The 12836-nt window shown below is 35.4% G+C and overlaps 1 protein-coding gene across 1 annotated transcript in view; it reads left to right on the forward strand.

Moving 5' to 3' along the window:
• Positions 1 to 12836, forward strand: part of LOC140444956 (transmembrane protein 47) — a 635087-nt gene that overhangs the window by 98454 nt on the left and 523797 nt on the right. The gene's annotated exons all lie outside the window — the stretch shown is intronic.

Below are 12836 nucleotides of genomic sequence, written 5' to 3' on the forward strand. Positions count from 1 at the left end.
GTTTTTATCAAATTAAACTTCATATGTGTAAAACTAAATCATATCAGGTTCAAACAAACACAAAAAAGGATGATCAAAAATAAATTATTTCGATAATTATTAATTCACGCAATTAAGCAAAAGAAGTAATCCCCACCTTCCGAGATTTGCATACTCATATGGACATTCGAGCATACCTTTCATTGGGATTGGTACGAGAAAATCTGGCGCCAGTCCTCCGAGACCCAATGCTCCCAAGGCTCTCCTCCACCCCATCCCCCACATAGCACGCTGATGCATTATAGGAGGCTACTATCATGAAAATGCTTGCCATTTGGGGGTCCTGCGAAAAAGGATCCCCATATGAAATCTTTACCGAATAATGCACGACAGCGGAAGGCGCTTTAGACCCGCTATTGTCTTAACTGACTTATCACCGATTTGCTGGTGTTTGCCCACTCTAGGAAAGATAAGAGTCAAGAGGTGGAAGTAGTATAGGAAGAAGGAAAGTGTCATGGTTGAAAACTGTGAAAGACTGTTTTAGATGCAATTTAGATTCAATTGGCCCCATCTAAGGTCTGCTGTGCTCATTGCCTTACTTATTCCTTCACTCCAGGATTTTTGGGGTCTTCCTCGTCTTCTGCACTTTGGTGGAACCCATTCCATAATCTTTTACGGGAGTTTTGTATTTTCCATCCTTTTGACATGTCCGTACAATATCAGTTGCTTTATCTCCACATCTGTCGTTATTGAACCTTCAACTCCCATTCGTCGTCTTATCTCATTGTTGCGAATTCTCTCTGTGCAAAATACTCCAACTGCCTCCTAAAGACGTCCATTTTGACTGTATCCAGCTTTCTTTTGTTATTTTTTGTTATTCTCTAAGTTTCAGCTCTGTATAACAGACTACTTTTAATAAAAGCTTCAAATATATTATATTTCCGAATAAAATTGAGTATGGTTATCAGATTGAGGTTCGTCGAATGTTATGTATGGTAGCAACTGCTGTATGGGGTAGAAGCTTGGACTCTAGATGAAAGCCTAATCCGTAAAAAATTGGAGGCATTCGAAATGTGGCTATATAGGAGTATTCTTCAAATTCCTTGGACTGAAAAAGTCTCAAACCAAGAAATGTTAAGACGAAATGGGTATGGAAGAAAGCTTATGAACACAAGTAAAATAAGAAAAACATCGTATCTGGGCCACATACTTCGAAATGATAAATACTCTCTTCTACACATCATTATGGAAGGAAGAGTAGAGGGAAGAAAAGGATTGGAAGAAAGGCTGAGGAATATCAGAGATTGGACTAACCTCAGTGTTAAAAAGATATTTCACGTTGCAAAAGATAATGGCACAATAAGAAGAAGAATATTTCCGATCTTACCATACAGCCTATCGTTCTTTTAGCTTGCGTTAATCTTGTTTTTAGTTTCGGATCATTTTTCTCTGTCGAGTCTAAAACCACTCCAAGGTACATGTATTTGTCATATGTATATACTACTTTTGTCTATAGTCAGATACTTAGTTTTTGCTGTACGTTTGCTAACACTTGTGGTTTTATTATTCTGTGTTTCCATCTATGGAACACATCATACTCCATTATGTTCCGCAGGATCTGATCTAGCTCAGCGAATTTTGCTCCGGCTTTTTCTTCTATTGTTTTCAGTACTTTTACTTGCTTTAAATCGCTGAAGAGGAAGCGTTAAGCTACGTATCTACGTTAATGTTTCTTCTTCGATCTTCTTTTATTTATGTTACATGTGTGTCTCCATGCAAGACACGCATATCTTATGGGTATTATGATTTACTTCTTCCTATGAGTACTCTTTACAGTTTGTAAAGGCCTGATGGTGTCACCACATCCCAAAAGGGATTAGGACTGAGGTGGAGGATGAGTACTCTGATTGTGGGTCTAATCATTTCTGTTTTTTGGACTGTTGCTTTAGCGTGTGACGTAAACGTTATCCGTTATGACTCCTAAGTATTTAGCTTAATTTTCCCATTCGATGGGTGTTGCAGCTTGTAATCAGACCACACGTTTGTGCAATTATTAAATAATCTCAGGTTCTGTAGGTGCTGGTTCACTGGTAAAAGGTAATAAGTTGTGTACTTAAAATACCAACCAGTCTCGCTTCTAAATGGCTTAAATCTAGCCCAATAAATATAAAAGTGGGAAGTGATTTTAACACGCTTATTGTAAATAAAAACGGAGATGAAATATACATGAAAGTAAAATAATATCGAGAAAAATTACTAATACTAAAACTAATATAAATGCCTGGAAACTAAAACTACGATATTATATCTGTAATAATGTTCTGCGCACTAATATAGCCTGCTATTTTCTCACTTCAGGCCCTTACTATTACATACTATATGAGTATCATGAGTATCACTCGCCTAGATATATGGCATTTCAATCTTACAGCTTCCACTAATTTCGCGAGGAATCACTTACAACTCAAACGTACAATTAACGAGTAACGAGGGTTATTGGTACTAGCGGACCGAGATTTCTTTCAAACTTTTTAAGTCGAGATTTAACTACTTGTAAGATACTAGGAGAGGTAAGACACTACGAGAGCTTGTGTCTTCTTCAATCAACTTTTATCTACTGCCTTTCAAGTCTTTCGACGGCCAGCTTTCGACTTTGTTTTGATGTTTTGTTTTTACGTGATTTCGGGAAAGAAACGAGGCTATTGCCTGACATCAGCAGATGTGAGACTTTCCCCATCTATTATACCGATACCGTCTAAGTCATTCGCAGTAAAAGGGTCCGTGTACTTCTCTGAAATCAGCGGCTGGGGGCAGTGGCGGCTTATGGAGGTAGGCAGAATAGGCCGGGCCTACCCAATAATTTTAAGAGCTTTAAAATTAAAAAACATATATTCAAAAATTATGTTAATGCATGTAAATAACTTTTAAATGTACTAAATCACTCAATACATTAGCGTCAGTTAAAACACCTATGTTATTATATTACCACAGAAAGCATCGAATCGTATTCAGGCATTTTAAATATCATTAATAGGCCCGATCGGAACTGGCCGACCCAGCTCACATAAGATCCCCGTACAAAAAGCGTTTGAAGTTAAGCAGCTTGCCGGACAACGATTTATATTGTCGTGTTTATGCTTGCTGTTTAGGCACCAGACGATCGGGCCTACGCCGACCATCGTTGTCACTTGTAATTATCGAATTGTAATATAAATTTTCTTTTAAATTATGATAAAAAAATATGTAACATAATCTATAATTGTAACATATTTTTAAACAAACAACACAATTGCAAACGGTTGCATAAATTTTAAAAAATTCGTAAAATTCGAAAAAAAACCACATTTACATGATTTTTCCCCAGGGGGAACTGCGTTCAGATGTAATCCCTTTACTCTGAATCCAACAGACGCCAGGTACGATTCATCTGGTACGGTCTTTAGAAGATTCCCACTCTCACACAAAATAAAAAATATGTATTACACACACTGGCGGCTACAGAAATTTTTTTGGGAGGTCATGGATCTTGAGGGTGATTACTTTTCTCTGATGCAAGGTCACTTTTAGTCTTACCACCAATAGGATAAGTGGGTTTTCAAATATTTTTAAGGGGGGGTCATGACCCAATTACCCCGTGACTCCTCTCTGGATCCGCCACTGATTACACATAGCTATATGAAATTTGTTGGCTTGGCCTACCCAAAATTTTACCACACCAGCCGCCACTGGCTGGGGGTGTGCCCCAGGTTAAACCATAAGGATAGAAATAATCTTGTGAATAGATAAAGATTTAATGACTACTTTTGTGAGAATTTCGAACAATGGGTCTATCCGTCTATCTTCCACTGTTATCTGTTCTTTTAAGCTTTCTTTTATTTGTTTTTGAAGGTAACTGCATGTGTTTTCATAGATTTATGACTATTTTCTATTGTGTCTTCTATTTATCTGCTATTGTATCCAGTGCTGTACATAGATTTCTTACAGCTACATCCAGGTTTCTGTGTTTTGCCGTTATTGCAGTGTCGCCTGCATAAAGGATGAGTAGTCTGCCGGGTGCTCTTGGCACGTCTGCTGTCTATATGCTATACAGAAGGGGTTATCGGACCGCCTCCTGTGCTACTAAAGCTTCGGGGACTCCGTGCTTAGACAGGACTTGTGCCATCTGAACCCTGAACCTCCGGTCGAGCGGTTTCCAATAATTATGTACCTTTAGCCTTGTTCTTGTGTTTTTTCTTCCTACTAAACTATTAATTTTTAATTCAGTTGACTATTTAAGAAGGATATTTGTTTGTGGTTTTACACTATTACTAATGGTCTAGTATTTATATTTTTTTCGTGTTCACCATCATTTTTATTTAAACTTAGGACAAAGTTAGAATGAAAAATGTCAACCGACAATTTTTATAGCTGTTTATCAAAAGAAATAAAGTAATTTAATCCACCTTGTAATGTATTACTCCGGCTTCCATTATTTGCTTTGAAATTTTATTTCATGCCCAAAAAAGTTTACCAGTCTGAATTAAAACTCAGAACTCAAACAAAAGGGTTAAAAATTTCGGACAAATAAAAAATAGCCATTCAGTGTGAATTTTCATTAGCATCCATTACTGGATTTTGGAAATAAATCTCAATGTGGGTGGTAATTCTGTTTTAGGGGATATTATTGTGTGTACACATAAAACGATTGTTTAAAAATCCTTTCAAAGCGGATATTGTAACTTATATGTTTTAGTCATCTGAGTCAACATTTTATACATATTTTTTTAAAACAATTCATCTAAATTATCTAATGCCATATCAGTATCACTTCTTCTTCTTATTTGTTTTATTTTGATTGGCATACGTCTGATTTAACATCAGTTTTAGCATCCATTGATGTTCTTTTACAGTTGATTCTACAAAGCAAGATTGAGGGTAAGAGAGGCCCTGGACGTAGGCATATATCCTGGCTGGCTAATCTAAAGAAGTGGACTTGTCTAACGTCAACTGATTTATTTCGAGCTGTTGCGAATAGAATAAGATGGATCAATGTGGTCGCTAACATCTCTAGAAGATAGGCACATTTAAAAGGAGATGTTATTTGACAACATTTTTCTAAGATAACCTATTTTTCTTCTTTTATTTGAGGATCTGGCCCTATTTCTGCAGCATATGTCGTCATCGGCCTCATTTTTCATTCTAATTTTTGTTTTTGTTGTAAGGTATTTCTTTTTCCAGAGAGTTTTGTTTAGACATCCTACTACTCTGGTTGTCTTACTTGTCTCCGCCGAAAATATTGAGTCAAAAGGAATTCCAGAAACAGACTCTGATCCAACTATAATCAAACACCTGGATGGAGCTCAAAGAAGTAAGATCAAGAAACATTAAGAAAATAGCAGAGATGTCAAGAATACTATAAATCTAAAATCTGTAAACTTTTACAAAGTTCATATAGCTCAAAAAGACAGAAAACGATAGTAGTAAATCGTTTTCGTTTATGGCCTTCAAAGTAAATAGCACTTTCTGTAGCTATCACTTGAAGTGTGAAATAGCAGTACACATTTGCTGGCCGTTCCGTGTATGAGTTTTTATCAGCCCGAGTGTCTGAAGACGTAGGAATACAGAAATAACGTTATAGCATTCTATTGATACCGATTGATACACGAAAGGTTTGACGAATTGTGTTCCATTCGCCCTACCGTACTTTTATACCGGCTATTATTCTTCTTCTTGATGTGCCTATCCGTTACGAATGTTGGCGATCATCATGGCAATCTTAATATTATCTGCAGCAGCGCGGAAAAGCTGCACAGATGTTGTATTGAACCAGATTCTGAGGTTCTTTAACCACGATGTTCTTCTTCCTGGACCTCGTTTTCCAAGTATTTTTCCATGCAGGATACCGGCTATAACTACAGCAAATTGCTTTCTATCTTGAGCTGTTCTTAGTATCGAATGTGTGTCCATGCCTGTCCAGTCTCTTACATTTTTCAGCCAGGAGCATTTTCTTCTTCCTTCCACTTTCCCTTCATTCCTTCCATTTTTCTTCTCTGTAAATATGTCCTAGATAGCTCGTTTTTTTGGTTTTTACAATATTTAGAAGTTCTCTCTTAGTCCCCATTCTTCTCAGCACCTCGTTGTTGGTCACGTGCTCTGTCCAAGAGATCTTCAGTATCCTTCGAAAAACCCACATCTCAAAGGCTTATACACGACTCATACTTGTGATTCAGAGAGTCCATGTTTCCATTCCGTATAGCAATATGGAATAAATGAATATTTTTACAAATTGGTATCGGATATCCAACGATAAAGTAGAGTTTATTAGAGATTTTTTCATTGTTTGAAAAGCGGACCTAGCATACTCTATACGAAGCACGTATTTGAACTTTGTAGTCAAGATCGTTTGTTATCCAGCAACCAAGATACTGGATATGTTTGTTGTAGATATGATAGCCCCAAGCTATCTCCCTCTCTGGTTATGGCATTCAAAAGTCGTTGCAAAACCTCAGCACTGTCGTCATCACATGTGAGTGTATTGATGGGTTAATTAGTAATATTTTTCGATTAATCAAACCTCTTGCAATCATTACAATGCCGACTTTAAAAGCACATGGTAAAAAATGTTCTATTAATAATAAAAAAATAGCCGACTCTGGCAAACTACATACCTCAGGAGCGTTTGGCATTTTACAACGAAATATATGCTTGGCCCACAAATAGTGCTGTCGACAATAATAATAATTAGTTATTTATACGATAATTAAACTACTAGCATTATTGTTTTATTGTAATAATATAAGTATATTACCATTGTTAGGAGTTACGATTAAAAATTCCGTACTTTCATTTTAAACTTCTCTCTTTCCATACTTTTCTTGTGAAAAGGCCATCAGTCCAAGGTACTAAGCTTGCTTTACTAAAAAAGTACAGTACATGCATGTGGATAATAACCTAATAGGGAAAGTATTTCTTCCAAAAAATTTAAACGGTGAACATTATTTACACTTTCTTCAAAACGTACTACCAGAGTACTTAGACGAGGTCAATCTCGCAGTTAGGAAAAATATGTGGTTTATATATGACCCTGCACGCTGGGTTGGAAGGGGCCCTGATGCGCCTATTTCTTGGCCACCCAGAGGTGCAGATCTTAACCCAATTGACTTTTGGTTGTGCGGTTTATGAAGGGGTACGTATATTCCATACCAATTATGAACGAACAACAACTAAGGAATATAATCATGGAAGCTGCAAATCAATTTCGTCAGAAGCCCATGATTTTCCAAAATATTCGATTTTTCTTTTTAAAATGGTGTTGAATGTATATTCAAGAAAGTGGAGGTTGTTTTGAACATTTGAAAAAACCGATTACATATTTGTAAATAGTTAAGTAAGATTATAGAGACCTGATAATAATATGAAAATTTATTTATATTTTACATTTTGTTAGGTACTCAGAAATTTTGAAATATATTAAAAAAGAAACCGCGTCACGATAAAAACTGCCTTATCGAAAAAGTACTAAGAGACAAAAAGTTTTAAAAACATTACAATACGAATTTCACTGTTATTTTCCATTTTTAATATTGTCCATTTTTAATATAAAATCTCTAACAATATTTAATATATTGGAAATAATCGATTTTCATTTTGTAGCTTGAAAGGGCTGTAACTTTTTTTATGTGCACATTTGTACTAAGGTAAATTAGGTTCATTCGAACTATTTTTGGTCCTAGAATACGCGATTTAATTTTTGACCTACCTTTTTGTTACACCCTGTAGATGTGTGTGTATTATACTCCTTGAGAAAATTTATACTTAATCACTACATTTCATTTGTATTAATCTAACGATGCCATTTTCCGAGAGACCACTTTCTATGTGTATATATATATTTACCAAAACCTCTCTCTATTTATCAGAATAAACTAATTGTTCGTATTTTAGTTTTACCGCTGCAATCTGTTTGTTTTACCGGGCGACACGTACTCCAGTTAGGACTGTTCAAAACTAACAGCATTCTCCAAATAAAACTGGCTAAACCCACTAAATACATTTCCCGTCCAAAGTTTTCGTAGCAAATGAGGACATACCGGAGTCAGCCTGTGATGGAGCATCTGCTGTGAAAGTTACTATAAAATTTATGATGACTATCGTTCAGATACACTGTCAAAATATCATATACTTTAAGTTATATGGATATTGTTCTGAAGCTATTTTCTTGTGACATCTTAAAGCAATTACTATGTTTATTGGGAATAAGCCACAATAAGTTTATTGACATTATGCAGACCTTGGAACCAGAAGGGAACATGCCACCAAACAATATTTTGGAGAACACATCATTTTAAACTTATTTTCAAATCCTGAAATCCGATTTTTACTTTTTTCTCGGAAATATGGTTCACAATCGTTTGAAAAAATATGTTATTAAATACACAATAAAAGTAACATAAATGTTTGATTAACGGTTTTTGAGTTTTTGAAACATTTTTCGAAAAAATAATAAGGCTTATCCATCCCCATTTGTATATAAAAAAAATATATTCTAAAAAATGATCATAAAATGTAATAAAAAATTCAGTTGCCAATATTTTCAATATCTGAAAACTCGTCCAAATGTTCAATGTCTTCCAATGGTTCATTATCAGCATCTGGTAGAATCTGTTGGCTAGCATCAATTCTTTCATAAAATTTCAGGAAAGCTGGCGGAATAAACTGTAAGAGCTGGGAAATATTTTCAATTTTTCTTCTGTTTAGTGGAATAGGTATTTTGATTTCAAATCCCTGGAAAGTAAAATTGTCTTCCTCAAACCTTTCTTTCCAATATTAAGTGCCTTATAGCCTTCATTTACAAGATGTTTGATATATGTTCATTATATTAGGTTGTTCAGATGAAAACTTGAGGCTTGATATTTTGGAAAAGTTAACTTTTTCTTTATCATCTGTATGGCTGTTTTTCGTAATGTCGCTTTGTAATTCTTTAAAAGAAAAAAAATCAGATTGTTTCAATACAATCACCTCAAACCAATTTTTTCTTTTACATTTTCTCACTGCTTCATACCAATCGTCTGGAGTATGCACTTGTTTTAATCGATCTCGCTTATACTTTTCAATTGCTGCGAAATCACGGTCACATGGTAATCTTGTATATCCTACTACCAAGTATTTTTGCTCAATAGAAGTGAAAATGCCTTCTATAGTAAGCTGTTGCCATAAACAAACTAGAGACCAATTTTTGTTTTGGCCGTTGCAGTTATCTGTATACACAATAAGCTTGCCAGCCGTGGGTCTATTCGTGAGGCAGTTTGAAAATGTTTATATAAAATGCTGGCAATTTCATCGCTACCTCGCAATATTTTCTGGCCACATGTACATGTAGGTCTTTCCACTAATACAGTCATGGATGCCGAGGTTATAAACCCATGCCTTTCTTGAATAGAACGCTGCTCCCACTGTTAAATTTGTCCTCCTCCTCTGTGTCCTGTTTCATTAGAACCTGCATATATGAAACTCTGAGCAGAATATGCGGCTATATTTATCTTGGGTTACTGTCACAAAATTATTTTGGCGGCACCACCCAAAATAATAATCATGGTATAAACGGGAAATTGACAGATCGGAATCTAGGTAGACCTTTTTTTACCTGCTGTAATGACTTGTGTATTTTGGTATTAAATTAATATGCTGTCAAACATTCTCACAGTGTTCTTCTGGCATTTTCTTCTTGTTGTCATGCCTACCTCTTTCATCTGAATTTGGAGTAGAATCACCTGCTTTATTTTGGTCAACCAGTTTTTTAATACGTTTTTTTGAAAGGCCGTATATGGCAAGAAACTCTTATAAATTTCAACTTCATCTCCATTTATTTTGACTCTATATTTAACTGAAACATTTCTGGATGAATGAACTCGTTTTCTTTGGGTAACTTCCCTTCTTTGGAATTACTTTCATAGTTGAGAATAGGTAAATATTTTGCTTGCCATAATTTTAATTACCCAAAAAAAGCTGTCTACACTGTTTTGTACAACCGCAAGGTGTACCTAATTTTTTGGTTCTATTTTCTTCCCTTTTGTATTTATATATTCACAACCTAGATTTCTTTTAGTCTTGCGCTTAATTTTTTTTTGGCGTTGGGTATTCTTGTGTCTCCATCTAGAAGGCGCCTTCTTTTCTGGAGTTGGCAAGACACCTCGAGAAGTCTGTGGGGTATAAACCTTTTCATTTTCCTGCAATAAAATAGGTATTTTACTAAAAAGGGATAAGCCACAAAAAACTTTTAGGTTCGAAAAATATAACGTAAGGGGACAAGCCACACATTTAATAAAGTTGCCGTTTCTATGTTTATATTTTCCGAATGGCTGCTACTTCCGGATACTGTATAGTCTTTATCGTCTTCTCTTTCATTTAAAAACGGATCTTGGTCACTGTGTTCTCAAACTCAGAAATATCTATTCTTTTCCGTTTACATGCACGAGAATGTTCCTTCGCCATTTTGATTACAATGGGCTTATCCCCTTCTATTGCAATATAACGTAATGGTGACACAACGGGACTTATTACATCGGCGCCGTTTATGAGAAAACAGCTAAAATTTTCTGTTTGGGACATTAATATGGTTTTAAAGTGTGCTTTACCTAATTTTTGACGAAATTGTGGCTTGTCCCCTTATGGTCCCAAGGTCTTCATTTCAATTTCCACTTCGGAAATCGTTCTTAAAATACAAAACGAGTTCTTTTTTTTTGGATAACAATTGTGCGGTGTTTTTTTACTGCTATCTGGTCACAAATGACCAATTATCAGTTATTTTCTGACCTAACTTAATAAACAGCAAATACTTTAATCTAAGGGCTTACCCTATGGCTTACTCTTATTTTATCTATCAACTAATGCACTACAACTAACATGCAATAACATCACAGTACTATACTCTGCTTTTTACACTAAACTGTTACACATTTACGCTAACTCAAATGGTTTGGTCCTTATGAGTCTTCTCTTTAGTTCGTTGTCAAGAAGCCGGATTGCCTCGACATTCATATGACTATGCAGCCTCTATTCGTGACTTGCTGCTGTTCTCTTGATTATTTCGGTCACAGTTTCCATACCCAGGTCCTGGTGGAGGTTGCTGTTACGGATATACCAAGGAGCATCAACAATGTTTCTCAGTACTTTGTTTTGAAATCTCTGGATAATATGTAGATTACTAGCTTTGGTACAGCCCCAGAGTTGGCACCCATATACCCATACTGGCCTCAGTACTTGCTTGTAAATGGATAATTTATTATGAACGGATAATCTTGAATTTTTTCCAATCAGCCAATATAATTTCTTATATCTAATATCAAGCTCCCCTCTTTTCTTTTTGACATGGACTTTCCAGCGCAGCCTCACGTCTAGGGTGATGCCCAAATATTTTGCTAATATTGCTTGGGTATCATTTATTCTAACTGGGAAATTTTCTATTGTTTTATTTGTAAAGTTAATGTGTGCAGATTTAGTCTCATTTAATTTTATTCGCCATTTTCTGGTCCAGTTATGTATTTTATTTACTGATAGTAGCAACTTATCAGTCGCTTCTTCACTAGTGTCTCGTATCGCTAGTATGGCTGTATTATCCGCGAAGGTGGCAATAGTGTTTTGTTCTAGCTCTGGAATGTCACACGTATACAATAGGTACAGGACCGGACCTAAGACACTCCCTTGTGGCACGCCAGCTTTGATCTACCTTAAGTTGGTGTACACTTCTTCTTATTTTACTCTGAAATATCTATTCGCAATGTATGATTCTAAGATTTCTGAATACTGTTTAGGCATGAACGTTCTTAGTTTATAGTTTAAACCCTCATGACAGACATTATCAAACGCCTGTGCTACGTCCAAGAAGATTGTAGAGCAGACTTTCTTTTCTTTTAATGTTTTTTCCATTATATTATCTATTATTAGTTATAATCTTTTCAATAGAAGTTTTTCAAATAGTTTTGACATCACCGGAAGGAGTGATATTGGTCGATAGGATGTCACTTCATTAGGAGGTTTACCTGGTTTGGCAATTACAATGACTTCGGCTACTTTCCAGAGTCTGGGAACATATCTCAATCTAAAAGTAGCATTTATTAGGTGTGTCAGCCTAACTATGGCTTTTCTTGGTAGATTTTTTAATAGTTCTCCTGTTATGAGATCATATCCTGGAGCTTTCTTAGGATTTATATTCTCTTTTATCTCTGTTGATACTTCTCTAAATGATATCAACGTTATTCTTTCTTCAGTTTGGAATGGTTCTTCCCATCTCAGTTCTTCACCATCATTGTCGTTGGATTTGGACGTGCTTTATAAATGATCTGCAAATCGTTCAGCTTTCTGTTCGTTACTTCTAGCCCAGTTGCAGTTTTCCAAGTTGATAGGAGGAGAATGAATAATTGGTCTCTTCATTCTTTTTGTTACCTTCCATAACGAATAATCTGTGTTCTGGTCAGCTGTTAAATTACTTAAAAAAGAATTAATTCTTGAATTTTTTATATTCTGTATCTCCCTTTTTAGTTTTTGTGTAGCATTACATTTAGAGTAGTTTTGCTGCCATTTTTTTCTCAAGTGTCTTTTTTCTACTATGAGTTCTCTGATTTCTTTTGGATAATTGTTTCCTTTTGTTGTAGAAGTTCTTGTGGGATTATTTTCCCAAGCTACCTGTTGGATATTTTTTATAAAAACTTCTAATTCGTCATCAAGTTGCCTCGTGTTTCTCAATTGCACAGCAAGATTAATTTTGTGTTCAAGATTTATTTTCAAACTCTCCCAGTCAGTTTTTTTATTAGTAAATATTGGATTGAACTCTTTTTTAATCACTGTATATCAGATAGTTCGACTAACGATGCGATGTAACG

This window comes from Diabrotica undecimpunctata, chromosome 7 (assembly GCF_040954645.1).
Source record: "Diabrotica undecimpunctata isolate CICGRU chromosome 7, icDiaUnde3, whole genome shotgun sequence".
Classification (NCBI taxonomy): Eukaryota; Metazoa; Arthropoda; class Insecta; order Coleoptera; family Chrysomelidae; genus Diabrotica; species Diabrotica undecimpunctata.